The sequence below is a fragment of the Oncorhynchus gorbuscha genome, linkage group LG04 (assembly GCF_021184085.1).
Source record: "Oncorhynchus gorbuscha isolate QuinsamMale2020 ecotype Even-year linkage group LG04, OgorEven_v1.0, whole genome shotgun sequence".
Lineage (NCBI taxonomy): Eukaryota > Metazoa > Chordata > Actinopteri > Salmoniformes > Salmonidae > Oncorhynchus > Oncorhynchus gorbuscha.
Window position 1 is genome coordinate 21,759,045 of NC_060176.1, and position 14,970 is coordinate 21,774,014.

The following is a 14,970-nucleotide window of genomic DNA, read 5'->3' on the forward strand; positions in this document are numbered from 1 at the left end:
ATACAACAATTTCAAAGATTTTACTGCGTTACAAAGGCTACATCCCCTCCAACTACTACCAGATAGCAGAGTGGCGCAGCGGAAGCGTGCTGGGCCCATAACCCAGAGGTCGATGGATCGAAACCATCCTCTGCTATGTTTTACATGTGGCCAATTCAGCGAAGGTAAACCACAAATTAAAAATATTTCTAAAAGCCTTTATGCAATAGAAATGATACCTACATTCAGTTATCAATTCACAAAATAAAAGGAAACTTTGTTTTCAAATAATGTGTTAATATGGTGTTTGTAAGCAATAAGATAACTTATACATAAACTATAACTAATAGAATGGTTGAGTTAGACCACTAATAGAATGGTTGAGTTTTAGACCACGTTAATATTGCATCATCCTGAAGGGTAAACACAACCACCCTCTCATGGACAATGGATGAAATAACAGGTCATTTTATCTGAGCAGTTCTTGAACTTCCATTACACATTGAGAGCCTGTGTCTGTTAGCAAGATGACTCCAGATCAACTGAGGCTCCTTTTCGTACATGTAATCACGTAAAGGTTCGCCTAATAATAACTAAACGTATGTGTGAGTTTGTCACCAGCAGGTGGAAGCATTGTCTTCTAGCAGTTTGGAAAAGGACGTGATTATTCCATCCATGTGGGAGCATTTGTCATGCGCTGTTCGAGAAAGATTAATAGAAAATATCCTAAAGTCAACTAAATAAATCAGCCAGCTAACAAGACACTTTAGAAAAGAATGAGAGATAATATTTTTAACAGGGTGGCCGAAATAGCTCAGTTGGGAGAGCGTTAGACTGAAGATCTAAAGGTCCCTGGTTCGATCCCGGGTTTCGGCAAGTGTTCATTCTGCGAGACTTCTAAATTTGGCCTGAAAATGGGGGGCAGCTGGTTGGAAACACAGGTTCAAAGGGAACATTTAGTTGGGAGATTATGGGTTGGACAAAACCCTAAACTCTCCTCAACTCCTCCATCCTTTCTCCGTGACCCAACCTATACTCAGAGCATTTCATATTATTCTGTATGTATATCAAAGATACTCCATTTAAAATGATATGTTACATTTAATTTTGTATGTATTATTTAGGAATGTCCATCATCCATTTCATATGATATGAATTACAATTTGTATGATGTTAAGAATTTCCAAAACGTACAATACACTACAAATTGGCAAAATGTACAATATGTTAAGATTTTGCTAAACGTATGATATGCTACGAATTCCAATTTGTCTTTCACGTCTGACTCAATTTGTTTTAATGACATTACACATTTATTTTGGGATCCAACACTGTAAATGTAATTTTAACTTTTTCAATAGAAGGCGAGAGAGGACATAGAAGAGAGGACGCAGGCCTTGAGCAAATCTAATTGAGAAAAGGCCAACAGAGGAGCCTTCTCCCAGAGAGGAAGCACAAGAGTATCCTACCTGAGTCCTTCGCAGAAGAGTTTTGAGATCCGCTACACCCCTTTGAATCAGCTGTTTTTTACTGGGAGGAGAAAAGCATGCAAATATTTAAAAACAATATGCTACATATCCTTTTATCGATAAAATGTCTAGCACAACTAGCTACTGTACATGTATTTGTACTACTTTACACATTTAATTTGTGATTAATCCCTTGTAGCCTAAATGTCATTTGCATAAATGATGCTTGAGTGAAGGAGTCTCATTTCTTCAAGCATATTTGTTTCCACATTTCCTGCTCTCCTTGACAGATATTCGGAATAGTTTGTCACATTATCATCAAAATAATCTGTCAGCCCCAATATTTCCATACTAGGCTGAAATTATTGTGTGATTTTATATTAGGCCTTTGTTTTGTCACACCCAGCTAGCTAAAATGAGATACTTTGAAATTACTTCACCACCGCTTCAGCTAGCTAGCTGTTGATATTGAATACACATGCACTTACTTATGCTTGTGTGTGTTCTAATGTGCTCTAATCACATTTTGATCTATTAATGTCAGTCTTTGAATGCTCCATTGTATAAACTACACTGAATAATAATATAAACGCAACATACAACAATTTCAAAGATTTTACTGCGTTACAAAGGCTACATCCCCTCCAACTACTACCAGATAGCAGAGTGGCGCAGCGGAAGCGTGCTGGGCCCATAACCCAGAGGTCGATGGATCGAAACCATCCTCTGCTATGTTTTACATGTGTATTCCATCCATGTGGCATTTGATGCGGCAAAGATTAATAGAAAATATCCTAAAGTCAACTAAATAAATCAGCCAGCTAACAAGACACTTTAGAAAAGAATGAGAGATAATATTTTTAACAGGGTGGCCGAAATAGCTCAGTTGGGAGAGCGTTAGACTGAAGATCTAAAGGTCCCTGGTTCGATCCCGGGTTTCGGCAAGTGTTCATTTTGCGAGACTTCTAAATTTGGCCTGAAAATGGGGGGCAGCTGGTTGGAAACACAGGTTCAAAGGGAACATTTAGTTGGGAGATTATGGGTTGGACAAAACCCTAAACTCTCCTCAACTCCTCCATCCTTTCTCCGTGACCCAACCTATACTCAGAGCATTTCATATTATTCTGTATGTATATCAAAGATACTCCATTTAAAATGATATGTTACATTTAATTTTGTATGTATTATTTAGGAATGTCCATCATCCATTTCATATGATATGAATTACAATTTGTATGATGTTAAGAATTTCCAAAACGTACAATACACTACAAATTGGCAAAATGTACAATATGTTAAGATTTTGCTAAACGTATGATATGCTACGAATTCCAATTTGTCTTTCACGTCTGACTCAATTTGTTTTAATGACATTACACATTTATTTTGGGATCCAACACTGTAAATGTAATTTTAACTTTTTCAATAGAAGGCGAGAGAGGACATAGAAGAGAGGACGCAGGCCTTGAGCAAATCTAATTGAGAAAAGGCCAACAGAGGAGCCTTCTCCCAGAGAGGAAGCACAAGAGTATCCTACCTGAGTCCTTCGCAGAAGAGTTTTGAGATCCGCTACACCCCTTTGAATCAGCTGTTTTTTACTGGGAGGAGAAAAGCATGCAAATATTTAAAAACAATATGCTACATATCCTTTTATCGATAAAATGTCTAGCACAACTAGCTACTGTACATGTATTTGTACTACTTTACACATTTAATTTGTGATTAATCCCTTGTAGCCTAAATGTCATTTGCATAAATGATGCTTGAGTGAAGGAGTCTCATTTCCTTCAAGCATATTTGTTTCCACATTTCCTGCTCTCCTTGACAGATATTCGGAATAGTTTGTCACATTATCATCAAAATAATCTGTCAGCCCCAATATTTCCATACTAGGCTGAAATTATTGTGTGATTTTATATTAGGCCTTTGTTTTGTCACACCCAGCTAGCTAAAATGAGATACTTTGAAATTACTTCACCACCGCTTCAGCTAGCTAGCTGTTGATATTGAATACACATGCACTTACTTATGCTTGTGTGTGTTCTAATGTGCTCTAATCACATTTTGATCTATTAATGTCAGTCTTTGAATGCTCCATTGTATAAACTACACTGAATAATAATATAAACGCAACATACAACAATTTCAAAGATTTTACTGCGTTACAAAGGCTACATCCCCTCCAACTACTACCAGATAGCAGAGTGGCGCAGCGGAAGCGTGCTGGGCCCATAACCCAGAGGTCGATGGATCGAAACCATCCTCTGCTATGTTTTACATGTGGCCAATTCAGCGAAGGTAAACCACAAATTAAAAATATTTCTAAAAGCCTTTATGCAATAGAAATGATACCTACATTCAGTTATCAATTCACAAAATAAAAGGAAACTTTGTTTTCAAATAATGTGTTAATATGGTGTTTGTAAGCAATAAGATAACTTATACATAAACTATAACTAATAGAATGGTTGAGTTAGACCACTAATAGAATGGTTGAGTTTTAGACCACGTTAATATTGCATCATCCTGAAGGGTAAACACAACCACCCTCTCATGGACAATGGATGAAATAACAGGTCATTTTATCTGAGCAGTTCTTGAACTTCCATTACACATTGAGAGCCTGTGTCTGTTAGCAAGATGACTCCAGATCAACTGAGGCTCCTTTTCGTACATGTAATCACGTAAAGGTTCGCCTAATAATAACTAAACGTATGTGTGAGTTTGTCACCAGCAGGTGGAAGCATTGTCTTCTAGCAGTTTGGAAAAGGACGGATTATTCCATCCATGTGGGAGCATTTGTCATGCGCTGTTCGAGAAAGATTAATAGAAAATATCCTAAAGTCAACTAAATAAATCAGCCAGCTAACAAGACACTTTAGAAAAGAATGAGAGATAATATTTTTAACAGGGTGGCCGAAATAGCTCAGTTGGGAGAGCGTTAGACTGAAGATCTAAAGGTCCCTGGTTCGATCCCGGGTTTCGGCAAGTGTTCATTTTGCGAGACTTCTAAATTTGGCCTGAAAATGGGGGGCAGCTGGTTGGAAACACAGGTTCAAAGGGAACATTTAGTTGGGAGATTATGGGTTGGACAAAACCCTAAACTCTCCTCAACTCCTCCATCCTTTCTCCGTGACCCAACCTATACTCAGAGCATTTCATATTATTCTGTATGTATATCAAAGATACTCCATTTAAAATGATATGTTACATTTAATTTTGTATGTATTATTTAGGAATGTCCATCATCCATTTCATATGATATGAATTACAATTTGTATGATGTTAAGAATTTCCAAAACGTACAATACACTACAAATTGGCAAAATGTACAATATGTTAAGATTTTGCTAAACGTATGATATGCTACGAATTCCAATTTGTCTTTCACGTCTGACTCAATTTGTTTTAATGACATTACACATTTATTTTGGGATCCAACACTGTAAATGTAATTTTAACTTTTTCAATAGAAGGCGAGAGAGGACATAGAAGAGAGGACGCAGGCCTTGAGCAAATCTAATTGAGAAAAGGCCAACAGAGGAGCCTTCTCCCAGAGAGGAAGCACAAGAGTATCCTACCTGAGTCCTTCGCAGAAGAGTTTTGAGATCCGCTACACCCCTTTGAATCAGCTGTTTTTTACTGGGAGGAGAAAAGCATGCAAATATTTAAAAACAATATGCTACATATCCTTTTATCGATAAAATGTCTAGCACAACTAGCTACTGTACATGTATTTGTACTACTTTACACATTTAATTTGTGATTAATCCCTAGTAGCCTAAATGTCATTTGCATAAATGATGCTTGAGTGAAGGAGTCTCATTTCCTTCAAGCATATTTGTTTCCACATTTCCTGCTCTCCTTGACAGATATTCGGAATAGTTTGTCACATTATCATCAAAATAATCTGTCAGCCCCAATATTTCCATACTAGGCTGAAATTATTGTGTGATTTTATATTAGGCCTTTGTTTTGTCACACCCAGCTAGCTAAAATGAGATACTTTGAAATTACTTCACCACCGCTTCAGCTAGCTAGCTGTTGATATTGAATACACATGCACTTACTTATGCTTGTGTGTGTTCTAATGTGCTCTAATCACATTTTGATCTATTAATGTCAGTCTTTGAATGCTCCATTGTATAAACTACACTGAATAATAATATAAACGCAACATACAACAATTTCAAAGATTTTACTGCGTTACAAAGGCTACATCCCCTCCAACTACTACCAGATAGCAGAGTGGCGCAGCGGAAGCGTGCTGGGCCCATAACCCAGAGGTAACCCAGAGGTCGATGGATCGAAACCATCCTCTGCTATGTTTTACATGTGGCCAAAGATTAATAGAAAATATCCTAAAGTCAACTAAATAAATCAGCCAGCTAACAAGACACTTTAGAAAAGAATGAGAGATAATATTTTTAACAGGGTGGCCGAAATAGCTCAGTTGGGAGAGCGTTAGACTGAAGATCTAAAGGTCCCTGGTTCGATCCCGGGTTTCGGCAAGTGTTCATTTTGCGAGACTTCTAAATTTGGCCTGAAAATGGGGGGCAGCTGGTTGGAAACACAGGTTCAAAGGGAACATTTAGTTGGGAGATTATGGGTTGGACAAAACCCTAAACTCTCCTCAACTCCTCCATCCTTTCTCCGTGACCCAACCTATACTCAGAGCATTTCATATTATTCTGTATGTATATCAAAGATACTCCATTTAAAATGATATGTTACATTTAATTTTGTATGTATTATTTAGGAATGTCCATCATCCATTTCATATGATATGAATTACAATTTGTATGATGTTAAGAATTTCCAAAACGTACAATACACTACAAATTGGCAAAATGTACAATATGTTAAGATTTTGCTAAACGTATGATATGCTACGAATTCCAATTTGTCTTTCACGTCTGACTCAATTTGTTTTAATGACATTACACATTTATTTTGGGATCCAACACTGTAAATGTAATTTTAACTTTTTCAATAGAAGGCGAGAGAGGACATAGAAGAGAGGACGCAGGCCTTGAGCAAATCTAATTGAGAAAAGGCCAACAGAGGAGCCTTCTCCCAGAGAGGAAGCACAAGAGTATCCTACCTGAGTCCTTCGCAGAAGAGTTTTGAGATCCGCTACACCCCTTTGAATCAGCTGTTTTTTACTGGGAGGAGAAAAGCATGCAAATATTTAAAAACAATATGCTACATATCCTTTTATCGATAAAATGTCTAGCACAACTAGCTACTGTACATGTATTTGTACTACTTTACACATTTAATTTGTGATTAATCCCTTGTAGCCTAAATGTCATTTGCATAAATGATGCTTGAGTGAAGGAGTCTCATTTCCTTCAAGCATATTTGTTTCCACATTTCCTGCTCTCCTTGACAGATATTCGGAATAGTTTGTCACATTATCATCAAAATAATCTGTCAGCCCCAATATTTCCATACTAGGCTGAAATTATTGTGTGATTTTATATTAGGCCTTTGTTTTGTCACACCCAGCTAGCTAAAATGAGATACTTTGAAATTACTTCACCACCGCTTCAGCTAGCTAGCTGTTGATATTGAATACACATGCACTTACTTATGCTTGTGTGTGTTCTAATGTGCTCTAATCACATTTTGATCTATTAATGTCAGTCTTTGAATGCTCCATTGTATAAACTACACTGAATAATAATATAAACGCAACATACAACAATTTCAAAGATTTTACTGCGTTACAAAGGCTACATCCCCTCCAACTACTACCAGATAGCAGAGTGGCGCAGCGGAAGGTGCTGGGCCCATAACCCAGAGGTCGATGGATCGAAACCATCCTCTGCTATGTTTTACATGTGGCCAAAGATTAATAGAAAATATCCTAAAGTCAACTAAATAAATCAGCCAGCTAACAAGACACTTTAGAAAAGAATGAGAGATAATATTTTTAACAGGGTGGCCGAAATAGCTCAGTTGGGAGAGCGTTAGACTGAAGATCTAAAGGTCCCTGGTTCGATCCCGGGTTTCGGCAAGTGTTCATTTTGCGAGACTTCTAAATTTGGCCTGAAAATGGGGGGCAGCTGGTTGGAAACACAGGTTCAAAGGGAACATTTAGTTGGGAGATTATGGGTTGGACAAAACCCTAAACTCTCCTCAACTCCTCCATCCTTTCTCCGTGACCCAACCTATACTCAGAGCATTTCATATTATTCTGTATGTATATCAAAGATACTCCATTTAAAATGATATGTTACATTTAATTTTGTATGTATTATTTAGGAATGTCCATCATCCATTTCATATGATATGAATTACAATTTGTATGATGTTAAGAATTTCCAAAACGTACAATACACTACAAATTGGCAAAATGTACAATATGTTAAGATTTTGCTAAACGTATGATATGCTACGAATTCCAATTTGTCTTTCACGTCTGACTCAATTTGTTTTAATGACATTACACATTTATTTTGGGATCCAACACTGTAAATGTAATTTTAACTTTTTCAATAGAAGGCGAGAGAGGACATAGAAGAGAGGACGCAGGCCTTGAGCAAATCTAATTGAGAAAAGGCCAACAGAGGAGCCTTCTCCCAGAGAGGAAGCACAAGAGTATCCTACCTGAGTCCTTCGCAGAAGAGTTTTGAGATCCGCTACACCCCTTTGAATCAGCTGTTTTTTACTGGGAGGAGAAAAGCATGCAAATATTTAAAAACAATATGCTACATATCCTTTTATCGATAAAATGTCTAGCACAACTAGCTACTGTACATGTATTTGTACTACTTTACACATTTAATTTGTGATTAATCCCTTGTAGCCTAAATGTCATTTGCATAAATGATGCTTGAGTGAAGGAGTCTCATTTCCTTCAAGCATATTTGTTTCCACATTTCCTGCTCTCCTTGACAGATATTCGGAATAGTTTGTCACATTATCATCAAAATAATCTGTCAGCCCCAATATTTCCATACTAGGCTGAAATTATTGTGTGATTTTATATTAGGCCTTTGTTTTGTCACACCCAGCTAGCTAAAATGAGATACTTTGAAATTACTTCACCACCGCTTCAGCTAGCTAGCTGTTGATATTGAATACACATGCACTTACTTATGCTTGTGTGTGTTCTAATGTGCTCTAATCACATTTTGATCTATTAATGTCAGTCTTTGAATGCTCCATTGTATAAACTACACTGAATAATAATATAAACGCAACATACAACAATTTCAAAGATTTTACTGCGTTACAAAGGCTACATCCCCTCCAACTACTACCAGATAGCAGAGTGGCGCAGCGGAAGCGTGCTGGGCCCATAACCCAGAGGTCGATGGATCGAAACCATCCTCTGCTATGTTTTACATGTGGCCAATTCAGCGAAGGTAAACCACAAATTAAAAATATTTCTAAAAGCCTTTATGCAATAGAAATGATACCTACATTCAGTTATCAATTCACAAAATAAAAGGAAACTTTGTTTTCAAATAATGTGTTAATATGGTGTTTGTAAGCAATAAGATAACTTATACATAAACTATAACTAATAGAATGGTTGAGTTAGACCACTAATAGAATGGTTGAGTTTTAGACCACGTTAATATTGCATCATCCTGAAGGGTAAACACAACCACCCTCTCATGGACAATGGATGAAATAACAGGTCATTTTATCTGAGCAGTTCTTGAACTTCCATTACACATTGAGAGCCTGTGTCTGTTAGCAAGATGACTCCAGATCAACTGAGGCTCCTTTTCGTACATGTAATCACGTAAAGGTTCGCCTAATATAACTAAACGTATGTGTGAGTTTGTCACCAGCAGGTGGAAGCATTGTCTTCTAGCAGTTTGGAAAAGGACGTGATTATTCCATCCATGTGGGAGCATTTGTCATGCGCTGTTCGAGAAAGATTAATAGAAAATATCCTAAAGTCAACTAAATAAATCAGCCAGCTAACAAGACACTTTAGAAAAGAATGAGAGATAATATTTTTAACAGGGTGGCCGAAATAGCTCAGTTGGGAGAGCGTTAGACTGAAGATCTAAAGGTCCCTGGTTCGATCCCGGGTTTCGGCAAGTGTTCATTTTGCGAGACTTCTAAATTTGGCCTGAAAATGGGGGGCAGCTGGTTGGAAACACAGGTTCAAAGGGAACATTTAGTTGGGAGATTATGGGTTGGACAAAACCCTAAACTCTCCTCAACTCCTCCATCCTTTCTCCGTGACCCAACCTATACTCAGAGCATTTCATATTATTCTGTATGTATATCAAAGATACTCCATTTAAAATGATATGTTACATTTAATTTTGTATGTATTATTTAGGAATGTCCATCATCCATTTCATATGATATGAATTACAATTTGTATGATGTTAAGAATTTCCAAAACGTACAATACACTACAAATTGGCAAAATGTACAATATGTTAAGATTTTGCTAAACGTATGATATGCTACGAATTCCAATTTGTCTTTCACGTCTGACTCAATTTGTTTTAATGACATTACACATTTATTTTGGGATCCAACACTGTAAATGTAATTTTAACTTTTTCAATAGAAGGCGAGAGAGGACATAGAAGAGAGGACGCAGGCCTTGAGCAAATCTAATTGAGAAAAGGCCAACAGAGGAGCCTTCTCCCAGAGAGGAAGCACAAGAGTATCCTACCTGAGTCCTTCGCAGAAGAGTTTTGAGATCCGCTACACCCCTTTGAATCAGCTGTTTTTTACTGGGAGGAGAAAAGCATGCAAATATTTAAAAACAATATGCTACATATCCTTTTATCGATAAAAATGTCTAGCACAACTAGCTACTGTACATGTATTTGTACTACTTTACACATTTAATTTGTGATTAATCCCTTGTAGCCTAAATGTCATTTGCATAAATGATGCTTGAGTGAAGGAGTCTCATTTCCTTCAAGCATATTTGTTTCCACATTTCCTGCTCTCCTTGACAGATATTCGGAATAGTTTGTCACATTATCATCAAAATAATCTGTCAGCCCCAATATTTCCATACTAGGCTGAAATTATTGTGTGATTTTATATTAGGCCTTTGTTTTGTCACACCCAGCTAGCTAAAATGAGATACTTTGAAATTACTTCACCACCGCTTCAGCTAGCTAGCTGTTGATATTGAATACACATGCACTTACTTATGCTTGTGTGTGTTCTAATGTGCTCTAATCACATTTTGATCTATTAATGTCAGTCTTTGAATGCTCCATTGTATAAACTACACTGAATAATAATATAAACGCAACATACAACAATTTCAAAGATTTTACTGCGTTACAAAGGCTACATCCCCTCCAACTACTACCAGATAGCAGAGTGGCGCAGCGGAAGCGTGCTGGGCCCATAACCCAGAGGTCGATGGATCGAAACCATCCTCTGCTATGTTTTACATGTGGCCAAAGATTAATAGAAAATATCCTAAAGTCAACTAAATAAATCAGCCAGCTAACAAGACACTTTAGAAAAGAATGAGAGATAATATTTTTAACAGGGTGGCCGAAATAGCTCAGTTGGGAGAGCGTTAGACTGAAGATCTAAAGGTCCCTGGTTCGATCCCGGGTTTCGGCAAGTGTTCATTTTGCGAGACTTCTAAATTTGGCCTGAAAATGGGGGGCAGCTGGTTGGAAACACAGGTTCAAAGGGAACATTTAGTTGGGAGATTATGGGTTGGACAAAACCCTAAACTCTCCTCAACTCCTCCATCCTTTCTCCGTGACCCAACCTATACTCAGAGCATTTCATATTATTCTGTATGTATATCAAAGATACTCCATTTAAAATGATATGTTACATTTAATTTTGTATGTATTATTTAGGAATGTCCATCATCCATTTCATATGATATGAATTACAATTTGTATGATGTTAAGAATTTCCAAAACGTACAATACACTACAAATTGGCAAAATGTACAATATGTTAAGATTTTGCTAAACGTATGATATGCTACGAATTCCAATTTGTCTTTCACGTCTGACTCAATTTGTTTTAATGACATTACACATTTATTTTGGGATCCAACACTGTAAATGTAATTTTAACTTTTTCAATAGAAGGCGAGAGAGGACATAGAAGAGAGGACGCAGGCCTTGAGCAAATCTAATTGAGAAAAGGCCAACAGAGGAGCCTTCTCCCAGAGAGGAAGCACAAGAGTATCCTACCTGAGTCCTTCGCAGAAGAGTTTTGAGATCCGCTACACCCCCTTTGAATCAGCTGTTTTTTACTGGGAGGAGAAAAGCATGCAAATATTTAAAAACAATATGCTACATATCTTTTTTATCGATAAAATGTCTAGCACAACTAGCTACTGTACATGTATTTGTACTACTTTACACATTTAATTTGTGATTAATCCCTTGTAGCCTAAATGTCATTTGCATAAATGATGCTTGAGTGAAGGAGTCTCATTTCCTTCAAGCATATTTGTTTCCACATTTCCTGCTCTCCTTGACAGATATTCGGAATAGTTTGTCACATTATCATCAAAATAATCTGTCAGCCCCAATATTTCCATACTAGGCTGAAATTATTGTGTGATTTTATATTAGGCCTTTGTTTTGTCACACCCAGCTAGCTAAAATGAGATACTTTGAAATTACTTCACCACCGCTTCAGCTAGCTAGCTGTTGATATTGAATACACATGCACTTACTTATGCTTGTGTGTGTTCTAATGTGCTCTAATCACATTTTGATCTATTAATGTCAGTCTTTGAATGCTCCATTGTATAAACTACACTGAATAATAATATAAACGCAACATACAACAATTTCAATTTTACTGCGTTACAAAGGCTACATCCCCTCCAACTACTACCAGATAGCAGAGTGGCGCAGCGGAAGCGTGCTGGGCCCATAACCCAGAGGTCGATGGATCGAAACCATCCTCTGCTATGTTTTACATGTGGCCAATTCAGCGAAGGTAAACCACAAATTAAAAATATTTCTAAAAGCCTTTATGCAATAGAAATGATACCTACATTCAGTTATCAATTCACAAAATAAAAGGAAACTTTGTTTTCAAATAATGTGTTAATATGGTGTTTGTAAGCAATAAGATAACTTATACATAAACTATAACTAATAGAATGGTTGAGTTAGACCACTAATAGAATGGTTGAGTTTTAGACCACGTTAATATTGCATCATCCTGAAGGGTAAACACAACCACCCTCTCATGGACAATGGATGAAATAACAGGTCATTTTATCTGAGCAGTTCTTGAACTTCCATTACACATTGAGAGCCTGTGTCTGTTAGCAAGATGACTCCAGATCAACTGAGGCTCCTTTTCGTACATGTAATCACGTAAAGGTTCGCCTAATAATAACTAAACGTATGTGTGAGTTTGTCACCAGCAGGTGGAAGCATTGTCTTCTAGCAGTTTGGAAAAGGACGTGATTATTCCATCCATGTGGGAGCATTTGTCATGCGCTGTTCGAGAAAGATTAATAGAAAATATCCTAAAGTCAACTAAATAAATCAGCCAGCTAACAAGACACTTTAGAAAAGAATGAGAGATAATATTTTTAACAGGGTGGCCGAAATAGCTCAGTTGGGAGAGCGTTAGACTGAAGATCTAAAGGTCCCTGGTTCGATCCCGGGTTTCGGCAAGTGTTCATTCTGCGAGACTTCTAAATTTGGCCTGAAAATGGGGGGCAGCTGGTTGGAAACACAGGTTCAAAGGGAACATTTAGTTGGGAGATTATGGGTTGGACAAAACCCTAAACTCTCCTCAACTCCTCCATCCTTTCTCCGTGACCCAACCTATACTCAGAGCATTTCATATTATTCTGTATGTATATCAAAGATACTCCATTTAAAATGATATGTTACATTTAATTTTGTATGTATTATTTAGGAATGTCCATCATCCATTTCATATGATATGAATTACAATTTGTATGATGTTAAGAATTTCCAAAACGTACAATACACTACAAATTGGCAAAATGTACAATATGTTAAGATTTTGCTAAACGTATGATATGCTACGAATTCCAATTTGTCTTTCACGTCTGACTCAATTTGTTTTAATGACATTACACATTTATTTTGGGATCCAACACTGTAAATGTAATTTTAACTTTTTCAATAGAAGGCGAGAGAGGACATAGAAGAGAGGACGCAGGCCTTGAGCAAATCTAATTGAGAAAAGGCCAACAGAGGAGCCTTCTCCCAGAGAGGAAGCACAAGAGTATCCTACCTGAGTCCTTCGCAGAAGAGTTTTGAGATCCGCTACACCCCTTTGAATCAGCTGTTTTTTACTGGGAGGAGAAAAGCATGCAAATATTTAAAAACAATATGCTACATATCCTTTTATCGATAAAATGTCTAGCACAACTAGCTACTGTACATGTATTTGTACTACTTTACACATTTAATTTGTGATTAATCCCTTGTAGCCTAAATGTCATTTGCATAAATGATGCTTGAGTGAAGGAGTCTCATTTCCTTCAAGCATATTTGTTTCCACATTTCCTGCTCTCCTTGACAGATATTCGGAATAGTTTGTCACATTATCATCAAAATAATCTGTCAGCCCCAATATTTCCATACTAGGCTGAAATTATTGTGTGATTTTATATTAGGCCTTTGTTTTGTCACACCCAGCTAGCTAAAATGAGATACTTTGAAATTACTTCACCACCGCTTCAGCTAGCTAGCTGTTGATATTGAATACACATGCACTTACTTATGCTTGTGTGTGTTCTAATGTGCTCTAATCACATTTTGATCTATTAATGTCAGTCTTTGAATGCTCCATTGTATAAACTACACTGAATAATAATATAAACGCAACATACAACAATTTCAAAGATTTTACTGCGTTACAAAGGCTACATCCCCTCCAACTACTACCAGATAGCAGAGTGGCGCAGCGGAAGCGTGCTGGGCCCATAACCCAGAGGTCGATGGATCGAAACCATCCTCTGCTATGTTTTACATGTGGCCAATTCAGCGAAGGTAAACCACAAATTAAAAATATTTCTAAAAGCCTTTATGCAATAGAAATGATACCTACATTCAGTTATCAATTCACAAAATAAAAGGAAACTTTGTTTTCAAATAATGTGTTAATATGGTGTTTGTAAGCAATAAGATAACTTATACATAAACTATAACTAATAGAATGGTTGAGTTAGACCACTAATAGAATGGTTGAGTTTTAGACCACGTTAATATTGCATCATCCTGAAGGGTAAACACAACCACCCTCTCATGGACAATGGATGAAATAACAGGTCATTTTATCTGAGCAGTTCTTGAACTTCCATTACACATTGAGAGCCTGTGTCTGTTAGCAAGATGACTCCAGATCAACTGAGGCTCCTTTTCGTACATGTAATCACGTAAAGGTTCGCCTAATAATAACTAAACGTATGTGTGAGTTTGTCACCAGCAGGTGGAAGCATTGTCTTCTAGCAGTTTGGAAAAGGACGTGATTATTCCATCCATGTGGGAGCATTTGTCATGCGCTGTTCGAGAAAGATTAATAGAAAATATCCTAA

The 14,970-nt window shown here is 37.1% G+C and overlaps 8 non-coding genes across 8 annotated transcripts; all 8 read left to right on the forward strand.

Moving 5' to 3' along the window:
• Positions 1-782: 782 nt before the first annotated feature.
• trnaf-gaa lies at positions 783-855 on the forward strand. Its single transcript has one exon. It is a non-coding gene; the product is annotated as a tRNA-Phe (tRNA).
• Positions 856-2,319: 1,464 nt separating this feature from the next.
• Positions 2,320-2,392, forward strand: trnaf-gaa. Its single transcript has one exon. It is a non-coding gene; the product is annotated as a tRNA-Phe (tRNA).
• Positions 2,393-4,363: 1,971 nt separating this feature from the next.
• trnaf-gaa lies at positions 4,364-4,436 on the forward strand. Its single transcript has one exon. It is a non-coding gene; the product is annotated as a tRNA-Phe (tRNA).
• Positions 4,437-5,886: 1,450 nt separating this feature from the next.
• Positions 5,887-5,959, forward strand: trnaf-gaa. Its single transcript has one exon. It is a non-coding gene; the product is annotated as a tRNA-Phe (tRNA).
• Positions 5,960-7,397: 1,438 nt separating this feature from the next.
• On the forward strand, positions 7,398-7,470 carry trnaf-gaa. The gene has a single exon. It is a non-coding gene; the product is annotated as a tRNA-Phe (tRNA).
• A 1,971-nt stretch (positions 7,471-9,441) lies between these two features.
• trnaf-gaa lies at positions 9,442-9,514 on the forward strand. The gene has a single exon. It is a non-coding gene; the product is annotated as a tRNA-Phe (tRNA).
• A 1,440-nt stretch (positions 9,515-10,954) lies between these two features.
• trnaf-gaa lies at positions 10,955-11,027 on the forward strand. Its single transcript has one exon. It is a non-coding gene; the product is annotated as a tRNA-Phe (tRNA).
• A 1,971-nt stretch (positions 11,028-12,998) lies between these two features.
• On the forward strand, positions 12,999-13,071 carry trnaf-gaa. Its single transcript has one exon. It is a non-coding gene; the product is annotated as a tRNA-Phe (tRNA).
• The last annotated feature ends 1,899 nt before the right edge of the window (positions 13,072-14,970 follow it).